This window comes from Chiloscyllium plagiosum, chromosome 5 (genome assembly GCF_004010195.1).
Source record: "Chiloscyllium plagiosum isolate BGI_BamShark_2017 chromosome 5, ASM401019v2, whole genome shotgun sequence".
Lineage (NCBI taxonomy): Eukaryota > Metazoa > Chordata > Chondrichthyes > Orectolobiformes > Hemiscylliidae > Chiloscyllium > Chiloscyllium plagiosum.
This window is the reverse complement of record NC_057714.1, coordinates 72,760,504-72,773,174: the sequence shown is the minus strand read 5'-3', so window position 1 is coordinate 72,773,174 and position 12,671 is coordinate 72,760,504. Positions and strand designations below refer to the sequence as shown.

The following is a 12,671-nucleotide window of genomic DNA, read 5'->3' as shown; positions in this document are numbered from 1 at the left end:
CCAATACCCCTCCCCCAAGTCCCTCCTCCCTAACTTTTATCTTAGCCTGCTTGGCACACTTTCCTTATTCCTGAAGAAGGGCTCATGCCCGAAACGTCGATTCTCCTGCTCCTTGGATGCTGCCTGACCTGCTGCGCTTTTCCAGCGACACATTTTCAGCAAAATACACATCAGGTCAAGAATTTGAACACTCGAAAGCAGTAACTGTTATATAACAGTTAAACTGATACTCAGTTGACAGACATTTTATTAGGAACAACAAATTGAGTGGAATTTGATTAATATGAATGTGGGACTGGCGTTTTTCACAATTAACATCACCTCTTACCTGGGTTCTAGATGAAGGTACAGGAAGTTTAAAAAGGTAAACTAATGGTTAGAGAGTCACAATTTCTGTCATAAAGTCATGCAGGAAGAAAACTGAAAAATGACAACAAGCAAAAACAGAGCCCAGAATTTTTTTTTCCCAGGAAAGAAAACATCCAACCACAATAGGAGATATCCCAAGCCTGCGACCAAGTAAAGCTTTCTCATTGTTTAATTTGCAGGGTCAGAGTTTTTAAATCCAGGATTCCATCAATGGGAATCAGTCATAACATTTCTGTGAAAGATTAACAGAATTTAAAAGGACTAAAATAAGGATCTCCCACAACCTGCAGATTACACCAATGTGATCTTGTTTGGGGGGAAAAGAGAATAAGCATTTCCTTTGAAATGGTCATTGTTGTGGCTATTGCTTTAGAGAATGGCCGAATGTCCTCTTTCTATTTTTAAATAGATGGAATTATTTGTTCAATTCGTATATTGGAGGCCACATTCTATGATTTCTGTTGCACTACAACCACTACAATTGTCCAACGCTGAACAATTTATCTAGGAGATATTGTTTTAGGCAAACAATCCAGCTCAAGAATCAAAACCAAACTAAAAAAAAGGTACCGGCAAATTCCTAAATCGCTCTAGGATCTTGCAATAGCTAATACTATGGAAAGGAAATTAGAGGTACCGGTGGTTATCAAGATAGGATGAATGGAGGACGACAGAAAAATAAGCAATAAGGTGTGAAAATTAGATAGTTTGAATAATATTACTGCTTTGGCAGAAAGACAACATAAACGGTGGGCGGCACAGTGGCTAGCACTGTTGCCTCACAGTGCCAGAGACCCGGGTTCAATTCCCGCCTCAGGCGACTGACTGTGTGGAGTTTGCACGTTCTCCCAGTGTCTGCGTGGGTTTCCTCCGGGTGCTCTGGCTTCCTCCCACAGTCCAAAGATGTGCAGGGTCAGGTGAATTGGCCATGCTAAATTGCCCGTAGTGTTAGATATAGAGGTAAATGTAGGGGTATGGGTGGGTTGCGCTTCAGCGGGTCGCTGTGGACTTGTTGGGCCGAAGGGCCTGTTTCCACACTGTAATGTAATCTAAATCTAATCTAATCATAAATGTGATTAAATGCGACTAAAAAAAGGCATAAAATACTGCAGATGCTGAAAGTCTGAAATTAACTATGAATGTGTGAAATAGTCAGATCAGGCAACACCTGCGGAGATAGAAACTGCTAACATTTGACCTTTGTCAGAAATAGAAAAAAAAAGTTGGGAATGTAACAAGATTTAAGCAATTCCAGAAGCTTTTCTTAATGGAGTGCCGTTTTTCAAGTTCTCACTGAGGTTCAGCAAGACAGTTCAAGAGCCTGAAGGCACTTAGATCAGCATGGGAGTAGGCAGAGAATTATAACGATCGATGGCCAGCTCGCAAACTGAATGGAGCAAAGTCTGCTTTTAGTCTCCTCTAAAAGTAGTCATCTCAGTAACAAAATAATGCCCAATTCGCAAGTTTAGCTTCCATAAAGGCAATTAGAAGTAATTTTTGGTAAATTGACCTTGCTCTTTGATGAAAATCACAAGATTGTCCAATTCCCATCGGGGAATGAGAAAAGTTTCATAAGACTATAAGAAATACAAATCGAAGTCTGCTGAGCTATTCAATAGGGTTGTGGCTGACCGGATATACCTCACATTCTCTTTCCGGCCTTTTCCTTATAATCCTCGATTCCTCTACTGTTTAAGAACGTATGTTTCTCAGACTTAAATATACCCAAGGAGTCTGCCTCCACATCTGTGGCAAGGAGTTCCAAAGACTCAACCATCAGAAGAAATTCCTCATCTCAATCCTAACTTGGCACCCCTTTCATCGGATGGCAGCATTACTGGCTGAGCCACAATTTGTTTCCCATCCCCAAGTTCCTGTGTACTTAGTGGTTTGCTGGGCCATTTTAGGGGGGTAATTAAGGTTCAGGCATATTGCCAGCTGGAGTCACATGTAGACCAGACTAGATAAGAGTCAAGATTAGAATGGTGTTGGAAAAGCACAGCGGGTCAGGCAGCATCCAAGGAGCAGGAACCCTTCATCCAGGAAAAGCACCTGCTGTGCTTTTCCAGCACCACTCTAATCTCCAGCACTCGCAGTCTTCACTTTTGCCCAGAGCAGATAAGGACAGCTGGTTTCCTTCTCTAAAAAAGGACTTCAAGATTATAAAACAGGAGCAGAATTCAGCCATTTAGTCCACCATTCAAAATAGTGGCCGATAGGTTTCTCAACCCCATTCTCCTGCCTTCTCCTCCCTTGATCCCCTAGCAAATCAAGCACCTGGGAGTGTATTCAAGATCGAGACAAAGCTGCAGAGGGACTTGGGAGGTCAAATCAATGAGGTCCACAGATTCACCATCTCCTGGCTGAATAAATTTCTCCTTATCTCAGTTCTAAAGGGTCATCCCTTCACACTGAGATTGTGCCCTCAGGCCCAAGTCTCTCCTACTAGTGGGAACATATTCTCCTTGGCCACTCTATCCAGGCCTCTCAGTATCCAAGCCTCAATCAGATCCCCTGCCCCCTCCCCTCATCCTACTAAATTCCATCAACTACAAAGCCAGAGTCCTCAACGACTCATGTGGCAGCCCTTCATTCCCAGAGTCATTCCTGTACACCTCCTCTGAATCCCCTCCAATGCCAGCACATCCTTCCCTTTGATATGGGGCCCAAAATTACTCTCATTGTTCCAAATGCAGTCTGACTGGAGCCTTATACAGCATCAGCAACAGATCTGAAGACAAAAAATGCTGGAAATTGCAGTGGGCCAGGCAGCATCCGTGTGGAGAGATCAAGCTAACATGGAGTCTACACTATTCTTCAGCGCTCTGACAAAGTCATCTAAACTCGGAACGTTAGCTTGATCTCTCTCCACAGATGCTGCCTGACCCACCGATTTCCAGCAGTTTTGTTTTCAGTGCAGGTTCCAACATCTGAAGTAATTTACTTCTATCAGCAATACGTCCCTGTTCTTGTATTCTAGCAGTCTTGAAATGAATGCCAACATTGCAGTTCCTAACCGCAAACTAAACCAACATGCTCGCATTCAGAATTTTGAATTAAAGACTGCCAAAGTCCCTTTGTGCTGCAGATTTCTCAAGTCTCACTCCATTTAGAAACCAGTCTATCTCACAATCTGGCACATTATATTCCATTTACTATTTCTTTGCCTCTCTTGCTTTAGCGAACCAGATTTTTTAAAAAACAAGAACAAATCAATGATTGCTGCCATTGTTACCATTTCTGGAATTGGATTTAATGAGTAAAACAAAAATGCATACAATAAGAAATGCTCAGAGTATGGCTACAAAATATAACAAAGGATGTGTCATATAACATTAGTGACTTCTATGGGCCCAAATTGATTCAGTACTTTGCACTCTATGCTGATGCCATTCATTCTACAGGCACCACATCAAATCAGTGATTCCTTACTTGGCACACTTAACTAATGCAACAGCATGCGAGACCAACCCATATCAACTAAACTATTTGGCTAAACCTGTGGACTAAATACTGTAGGGACCTGAACAACATGGACTGCAGCAAGAAATGGTGTAGAATTGAAAAAGGCTTTGCTGGACCTTTTGTACAAAGTTAAAAATGCAACAACAACTAAGCTCAAATGTCAAGAATTCTTAGGTAGTGAGGAGTTGAATTTTAAAAAGGGATTTTATAATCCTAGCTGATATTATCAGTAAAATCAGATCCCAAATAGGATCCCACCTTGATAGATCACAATTTTAGTTGTTGGTTATTTTAACAAAATGGTCTCTTCCTAAAACAAAGATGCAGTGTTTCAAATTTTGCTTTAACAATAAAATGGAAGTTTAATACAAAAGAAGTGACGACAAAACAGAATTATCCAATCAGTCTATCCACAATAAATGGGGGTTGGTTTTGCTCAGTGGGTTAGACAGTTGATTTGAAATACTGTGATGCCAACATGGGTTCAATTCCCACACCAGCTGCATTCACCATGAAGGACTCGCCTTCTCAACCTCTTCCCTCACCGGAGGCATGAACAGCCTCAGCTTAAACCACCACCAGTTGCCTCTAATAAGACTATGGTTGAGAATGTTTATAGGGTATAAGCAGACAGGGAAGGAGTTAAGTTCTGAGTTTTGTGAAACAAGAGGTTCAGCTGAGGATGACTCAGATCAGATAAGAACTTAGTTAACAATGGGGTGCTGGAGACAAGAGTAACCAGGTTAACAAGGTGGAAAAGCATTCATTATGTAGAGCCATTTAACAATACTGGAAGCATTCAGTATGCAAGGTCAATTTAACAAGGTGAAAAGTATTCATTATGTGAAGCCAGTTAAGGTTACGAACATTTATTGCATAACAAATGGCTTAATCTTAACTATTGACACTTGCTGATTGTAGTGGTCACCCAATCAATATGTATGCTGCCTTATCTGGATGCTCCTCCCTATAAAAAAACTATATAGTTCATCAAGAAACTGGTGTTCCAGAGACGACTGAAAACTCATGTTTCTATGCACATGGGCAATTGTCCTCTCTCCCTCCAGGGCCCGGAATAAAAGATGAAGGAGGTAAAACTACATTGTCTGAGCATTTTGCTTCAGCTGAGGGGAAAAAAAACAGGATGACATGACTCTGGATTAGTGGTGCTGGAAGAGCGCAGCAGTTCAGGCAGCATCCGAGGAGCAGTAAAATCGACGTTTCGGGCAAAAGCCCTTCATCGGGAATCCGAAACGTTGATTTTACTGCTCCTCGGATGCTGCCTGAACTGCTGCGCTCTTCCAGCACCACTAATCCAGAATCTGGTTTCCAGCATCTGCAGTCATTGTTTTTACCTAAGATGACATGACTACCACCTTTTACTCAATATCAATTCAAAAGATTTAAACACAAGTATAATCCCATTGGTCCCACAACTCTCCTTCATAAATTGAAAAGGAAATAAAACAGACTTTGTAGTATGCCTAAAACGTTTATGATATAGTTCTCAAAACATCACTCCTGGTACAGCACTCAAAACAATTTATATAATACTTATACCAGTATCAGTACCCAATACCTCTGTAGGGTTAAGTCACTGGACTTCAACTTCTAGACTGGAACTGTGAAAGTTTCTTCTTGGAGCCAGCACAGATTAAATAATTTGAATATACTCAGCTAAATAGCCATTTTCAGGTTTTTAAACCGGACACTTCTGGACTGGGATTTTTACACCAAGGTAATCTAATTCACTAAATCTACAACTCCCTTCTCAGAATCACTGTTTGAAACAATCACCCTTTCCAAGATCTTCTCAGGAATAAAATACTCTAAGTTAAATTTGAAATGAAAAATCTGTTATGAGCCTTCAGTTTTTTTTAAATTACAGATTCCAAAACTAACAAGCCTTTGGAGGAAGGCCCCATTATTTACTAAGCTCAGTCACAAACAAAGAAACAAAAGTCCAAAAAAGCCATTCACTCCCTAGCCAGGCTTCAAAACGTTTTTGTTTTAAATCACCATGGTTACAGATATACTCAAGTCACACAGAAGAATCAACCAATTACTAACTCAAAAACCAGACAGATTCACCCCAAATATCATTAAAAATTATACAAATAATAATTTCCTGCAGTATAAACTGTGGGATTTGTTTGTAAATAACCCTATTAACGCCAAATCCCACTTCATTAATATTCAACTTTTTAATCCTATCAACTACCTTGGGCTGATTGGACACTGGCTATTCTTAACATGGAAGGCACCTATAGACTCCAGCTCATCACTTGCTCCAGAAAGGGCAATGTTAGATGCCAGGTATCAACATCTCAGGGCACACACACTGGCACTGGCCATGTGCATCTGAAGTCCACAGACAGTGGCTAGCACCAAAGAATCCTCATGCCACATCTCTGTTCCATGTATGGTATACTGCTACACTTCAAAATGCTGCACTTTGGGGCATCCCAGCAACTATCATTGTAGTGCTGCAGCAAGGACATTGTATGGTCAGAGACATGCACCCAGTTCATGGACAGGACCAGGCTGCAGTTCCAGGCTGCTTGCTTGCTGTCCTAGTATCACTCATTTGAATGCTCACAGCATTCCCGCCTTAGGTTACCCCTAAACTAGAGGTGCCAGGCTCAAAATACTGCCATAATGCTATGCTGTTTAGTGCAGACATAATGCCAGGAAGACTGTCATGTTTGTCAGCAGTGCGCGGTCTCACATGTGAGACAGTCAGGGGTCCCATACAGTAAGTCAAGAACAGCCTCTTGTACCTGTCCAGGGACTGGGACATCAGTTGTTCAGAGTAGTCAGAGTTAGGAGCCTCTCACCATAAAGGACAAGGAGCTAAATTTCAGGCAGTCTGCCACCCACCTTCACTCTTTCTCCCACAGTTCTTAAAAGGACAATGCTGATAAAGACTGATTAAGGTTCAAGAATCTGCAAGAATTTCACTTTCAATGGACAGCTGAGAGTTAGTGGATTTATTTGACCAGAAAGAAGTCTTCCTCATACAGCTGCAAAGCAGACATAGGAGATGGCAAATAGAGTGACTAACTCATATCATTGTCACAGACAAACCATACATATGCTTGTATTGCCCGTGATCAGCATGGTTTGTACAAACTAGGCATATTGTTTCTTTCTTTCATGGCCATCTCACTGCGAGACACTATTGGGCACGACAAAGGACTCAGGACTATTTTCAGATCCCAGAAAGAGTATCATGGAGAAGCAATTAAGTATTTCCCACTGAAAAGACATCTTGTATTTTAATCAAGCATTCAGCCTTTGGGATTTTCCCCAATGGGTAATGTAACTCAGAACTACATTTTCACATCAGCCAGCAAACAACAAAACCACTTTCACAGAGTCAGTGATTCGGAGAGTTAAACAGCTGGTAATTACAAATGGGAAAAATCACATTTCAATACAAACAGCAAATTAAACAATTTTACACAAAATAGGCAGGTTTGTAGCCAGAGGAAAAATGTCAAGAGAGTTTACCTTATAAAATAACAGGGATTTAGTACTGATTCCCATGAGCCCACTTTCTCATTTCAACCATACTAAATCTGCCAAATGTACAGGAATTAAGTGGGGCAGAAATTCACCCCTAAAGTCACCACTTAAGTCCTAGATGAGGGACACTGCAAAAGCTAATCTACTCAGAAGGCCAGAAATAACCAACTTGCAGCTGCATTTTGAGCTATTAACACCAGCATCCAATCAAAAAAAGGGGGGAAAAAAAAAAATGAGTCAGTCACTTATATACAGGGATTGGAGGAGTAATTACACATGACCAAATAAAGATTTTATTTGGAAAAGTCATATGCAGCTGCATTTTGAGCTATTAACACCAGCATCCAATCAAAAAAAAAGGGGGAAAAAAAAATGAGTCAGTCACTTATATACAGGGATTGGAGGAGTAATTACACATGACCAGATAAAGATTTTATTTGGAAAAGTCATACATTTTAGGATTTTAAAATATCAATTTTCAAAAGTTGGTTTTCAGTGCTTAATAATGGTAATATACTGCATGTGCATAAAAGTAGGAAGAAAATATACACAGTATTCATTGTTGTATTGGGGCTGCAGTGAGGTGATGGGTTGAAAAATGGCTGGCTGATATTTTTTACTCATTTGTTGGAAAGACATGCCCAGAATCCAAATCAATGTCAACCTCTAGCACGCACAAAGATTGTTCAACAGAGCTTGTTTGTGCTCTCAACTGAACATTTCTATAGCCATACTGCCTGCAATGGATTCAATCAATTTGTCAACTAGGGGTCGAAGAATAAAAAGGTCTTCTTAGCATATATCAACCCCTCTGCTACCAGTTAGGATTGTCAGCAGTCTAGGATCTGCAGTCCTCACTTTCTCCTAGTCAGCTAGGATTGCCGAATCATCTGCAGAAAGTAAAGATGGATTCCTTAGAAACACAGGAGGAACATCATAAACATGTGTCTAAAATAGTTGTAAAAGGCTTTTTTGATTAGACCAAGGCTGTGATGACAAGTCACCCCATGGTGAATTCTTCAGAAACATATGCAAGCAAAGTTAGCAATTGTACAAGCAACTACTATGGTTGGTCTGGTCTCTAGCACCCACTGAATATATTTCTCAATAAAATCAAACACTGGACATATGTTATTAGACTTTGAGTTTTGAACCTGTACTTAGAGGGGTTCTGTGGCCAAGATTTTTCTATCCAGAGGTAGATAATGTTTGTTGAGTTGCTAAAAAGCATGTCATTTGTATCACGTATTACATGAGTCAACATATTTTGCTGTGACATTGATGTATTGTTTGGCTAGTGAACCTTGCCTTTTAGAACTAGGTCAACACTGAGGGACATGTTTACTACATAATAGTGGCTGCATTCACCTCCCCCAGCCCCTCAACAACAAAAAAGGAATTCAGTTTGAAGTACTCAAGAGATTTTGATAAAGTGCTATGCAGAAACTCAGGATAATTTAATCCCTTTCAAAGTGTAGTCCGTGTTCTTTATTTTTAAGTTTCAGAATTAGACATGAAACATTTGTGGCTTCAAACTCAGGATACAGTTCACTATTCTTTTTCGACAATCTTGAACTGCTGGTCAACTGCTTTCAAACCTTCAATAGAGGGGCAGAGACCTAAGAAATGCTTGTGCTCAAATAGCATCATCTCATTGGAATTCTGACAGCATTAACCACAGAATCCCTACTGTGTAGAAGCAGGTTATTCAGCCCATTGAGTCCACACTAACACTCTAAAAGAGTATCCCATCCAGACCAAGCCCTCTAGCCCATCTCTGTAACCCTGCATTGCCCATGGCCAATCCACCCAACCTGCAGATCGCTGGACTGTGGGAGGGAACCCATGCAGCCATGGGGAGAATGTGCAAACTTCAGTCACCAAGAGATAGAATCGAACACAGGTCCCTAGCGCTGTGAGGCAGCAGTGCTAACCACTGAGCCACCATGCTGCCCTAATAGTCCAGCATCATGTCCAGTTCTGGTTTCAACAACAATACGAGTGAAATGGGAAGGAAGGGTGCAGAAAAGGGATAGTAAAACAGCCAGTGGAGTAATTAGTTTGGAGTGATTACAGATTCCAATATCATGCTGGCAATAAGTTAGCCCTTCAGAGAATATGTACAGTTTCCAAAGTAGTTTTAAATACTATTCATGCAAACAAATAATGATTTCAAATTAGTGGGGTAATTAAGCAATATGCAAAAGCACCAGAGAGAAAATCACTCAAATTAGGAATTAATTTAATTTGTCTGTAGGTAAGTGCACATCTGGATGTCTGCGAGTTGCTGAAAGCAAAACAATCAGGATTACATTGACCTCACTTTCTTTTGAATTGAACTGATTGGTTCAAGTTCAAATGCCATTTTCAGCAGAATTTTCAATCAGAAACTCAATAAATTTACTTTTACAAAACATCCAACAATCCTGTATTGCATGTCAATTAGCTCACAACTGACTCTTCTTGTGGGAGAAGCTCAATTCAGTCAAGTCATAGAATCAGATTCGAATATCAAAAAGTTATATCAAGAATGTTCTGAAAGAAAGCTAATAGATGCCAAAGTATTTGACAGCAATAAACATGTTACATTTGTTAATAGTAACAGCCATTTTTACAAAAAAACTCACTTCACTTGCTTCTGGCCTCAAAGTGGACAATTAGTAACAACGTCTTTATATGGAGGTCCAACTGCAGTCAGTAACTCGCACTGTTTTCACCAATAACTGGTCCAACTAGCAAATCTTAAGGTACAAGATAAAGTTTCCACTTCTATCTTTAATAATGAAATTGTCGCCATTTAAAAAGCCACCCCAATAAGCCAAATTTAAACCCAGCCCCAAATCATAACTATGGAAGCTTAAAAGCTCATCATCCATTTCCAGCAGGAAGCCAAGCTTAAACATTTTTTTTGCATACAGTAGTTTTCAATTCACACTCCTTGCCAACTTTGCTACAAATGGGAGTCCATAATTACTGAGCCATCCAACACATTCTCAAATGACCACACATCTGGTATCATAGGTGGAATGTTCTGCTAAAATAAAGAGAAAAACAAAAAAGTAGTAAACTTGACACATGCAACTGTGCATTTTGGCATCCAACCTTCAGTAAGGCAATTTTAATTCTTCCTTCTTATGGAAGACATACATCTAGGAATATTATAATTTTAAGTACTGAAAAGTAAGCCAGATAATTATATCTTTTGGTCTAAAAGCAATATTAGCCTATTTTGGCCGATCATCTCTACTCTGCCATTCAGTAATGGTTGATAGGGCGGTACGGTTAGCACTGCAGCCTCACAGCACCAGGGACCCAGGTTCAATTCCAGCCTCAGGAGACTGAGGAGTCTGCACATTTTCCCAGTGTCTGCGTTGGTTTCTTCCGGGTGCTCTCACAATCCAAAGATGTGCAGGTCAGGTGAATTGGCCATGCTAAATTGCCCGTAGTGTTAGGTGCATTAGTTAGGGGTTAATGTAGGGTAGAGGAATGGGTCTGGGTGTGTTGCTCTTCGGAGGGTCGATGTGGACTGGTTGGGCCAAAGAGCCCGCTTCCATACTATAGGGAATCTATTCCTATGTTACTTAATTCCATTCTTCTACCTTTTTCCACACAACCTTTGATCCCCCTACTAATCAAGAACATGTCTCAATCTTAAACACACTTAAGGATTTAGCCTCCACAGCCTTCTGCAGCATCAAGTTCCACACAATTCACCACCCTTTGGCTGAAGAAATTCCTCATGTCAATTCTAAAACAGTGTCTTTGCACTCTGAGGCTGTGCCCTCAAGATCCTCATCTTCTCCACATACAGAATACAGAGAGGCTTGGATAGAATGTAAGTTTCAATCAGATCCATCTCCCACCCATCCTTCTAAATTCCATCGAATAAAGACTCAGAGTCCTCAACTGCTCCTCAAACAACAAGTTCTTCATCCCAGGGATGCTTCTTGTAAACTTCCTCTGGACCACCTTCAACAAGTATATCCTTCCTTAAAACACAAGGCCCAAACTGTTCACAATATTCCAAATGTGGTCTGACTAGAGTATTATACAGCCTCAGCAGTACATCTCTGCTCTTGTTTTCTTGAAGTGAATGCTAACATTGCACTTGTCTTCCTAACTGTCAGTTGAACCTGCATGCCAACCTTAAGAGAATTGTGAATTAGGACTCCCAAGTCCTTGAATTCTGATCCCAGCATGATTCAGGTAGAGCCTATCCCATCAGATCAGCTCCCTCCTCCCTTAATATGGATGTCAATGACCCACAATTCAAATTCATTTGTCTCAGGTCAATCTTTGAGCCATGCATTTGCTGATTTAATCTTGTCAAATCTCTCAATTTGCTCATGACTCAAATAGTAATCCAGAGATTACCTTTTCAGTTCTGCTTTATAATTTAGCACCTAGCTGCTCATATTCCCTTAACAGGGCCTCATTCCAACAATATTATTGGAACATGGACCACGAGAACTGGATCTTTCCCTTCCCACTTCAAGTCCTTCTGCAGTCCAGCTGAGATATCCTGAACCCAGGCACCAGGCGGACAACAGGAGTCTTCAGGACTTTCAATCCTGGCCACACAGAAGTGTCTGTTCCCTTGACCATACTATCTCTGATTTCTTTCCACACTCCCTACACCCCCACAAATGACTCCCTGTATTATGGTGCTATGATCAGTTGCGCATCCCCCAAGAAAGCAAGAACCTCAATCCTGTTAGGCAAGGTCAAGAGTGAGGCAGCATTACCTCCTGGATCCTTTTACCTGCCTCTCTCATTGTCACACTCTCCTGTCCCCTGAATTGGTCAGTTGTCAGGGCCACATCACCTGACTAATGCACATAACACTGGGCAATTTAGCATGGCCAATTCACCTGACTTGCACATCTTTGGGCTGTGGGAGGAAACCCACACAGACACTGGGAGAACATGCAAACTCCACGCACTCAGTCACCAGAGGCTGAAATCGAACCTGGATCGCTGGTGCTGAGGCAGCAGTGCTAACCACCGTGCTGCCCTTGTTTACTTAGTTCTTAATTTGATTTCTTTTAATTTCCTACTGGTCTTTTACTTTGTAATCTGTAAATATTCCCCTTATCTGAAAGGGTCCAATAATTAGTCAAATTAGTAGCTGATTGGCTTTGCACATGAACTTGGTGGAAGATCATTCTGTGTTGGATTTTTCACAAGATGTTTACTCATATCTAATAAAATCCAAGCTTCATAAGTCACTTGGCTTTGATCATTTTAAAATTGTGGACTTTGCTGAACCTCATCTTGATAGTAATGTACGTGCATTAGCTGGTTCTTCA

The 12,671-nt window shown here is 40.8% G+C and overlaps 1 protein-coding gene across 6 annotated transcripts in view; it reads right to left on the bottom strand.

Moving 5' to 3' along the window:
* rundc3b (RUN domain containing 3b) overlaps positions 1–12,671 on the bottom strand; it is a 109,178-nt gene that overhangs the window by 78,092 nt on the left and 18,415 nt on the right. The gene's annotated exons all lie outside the window — the stretch shown is intronic.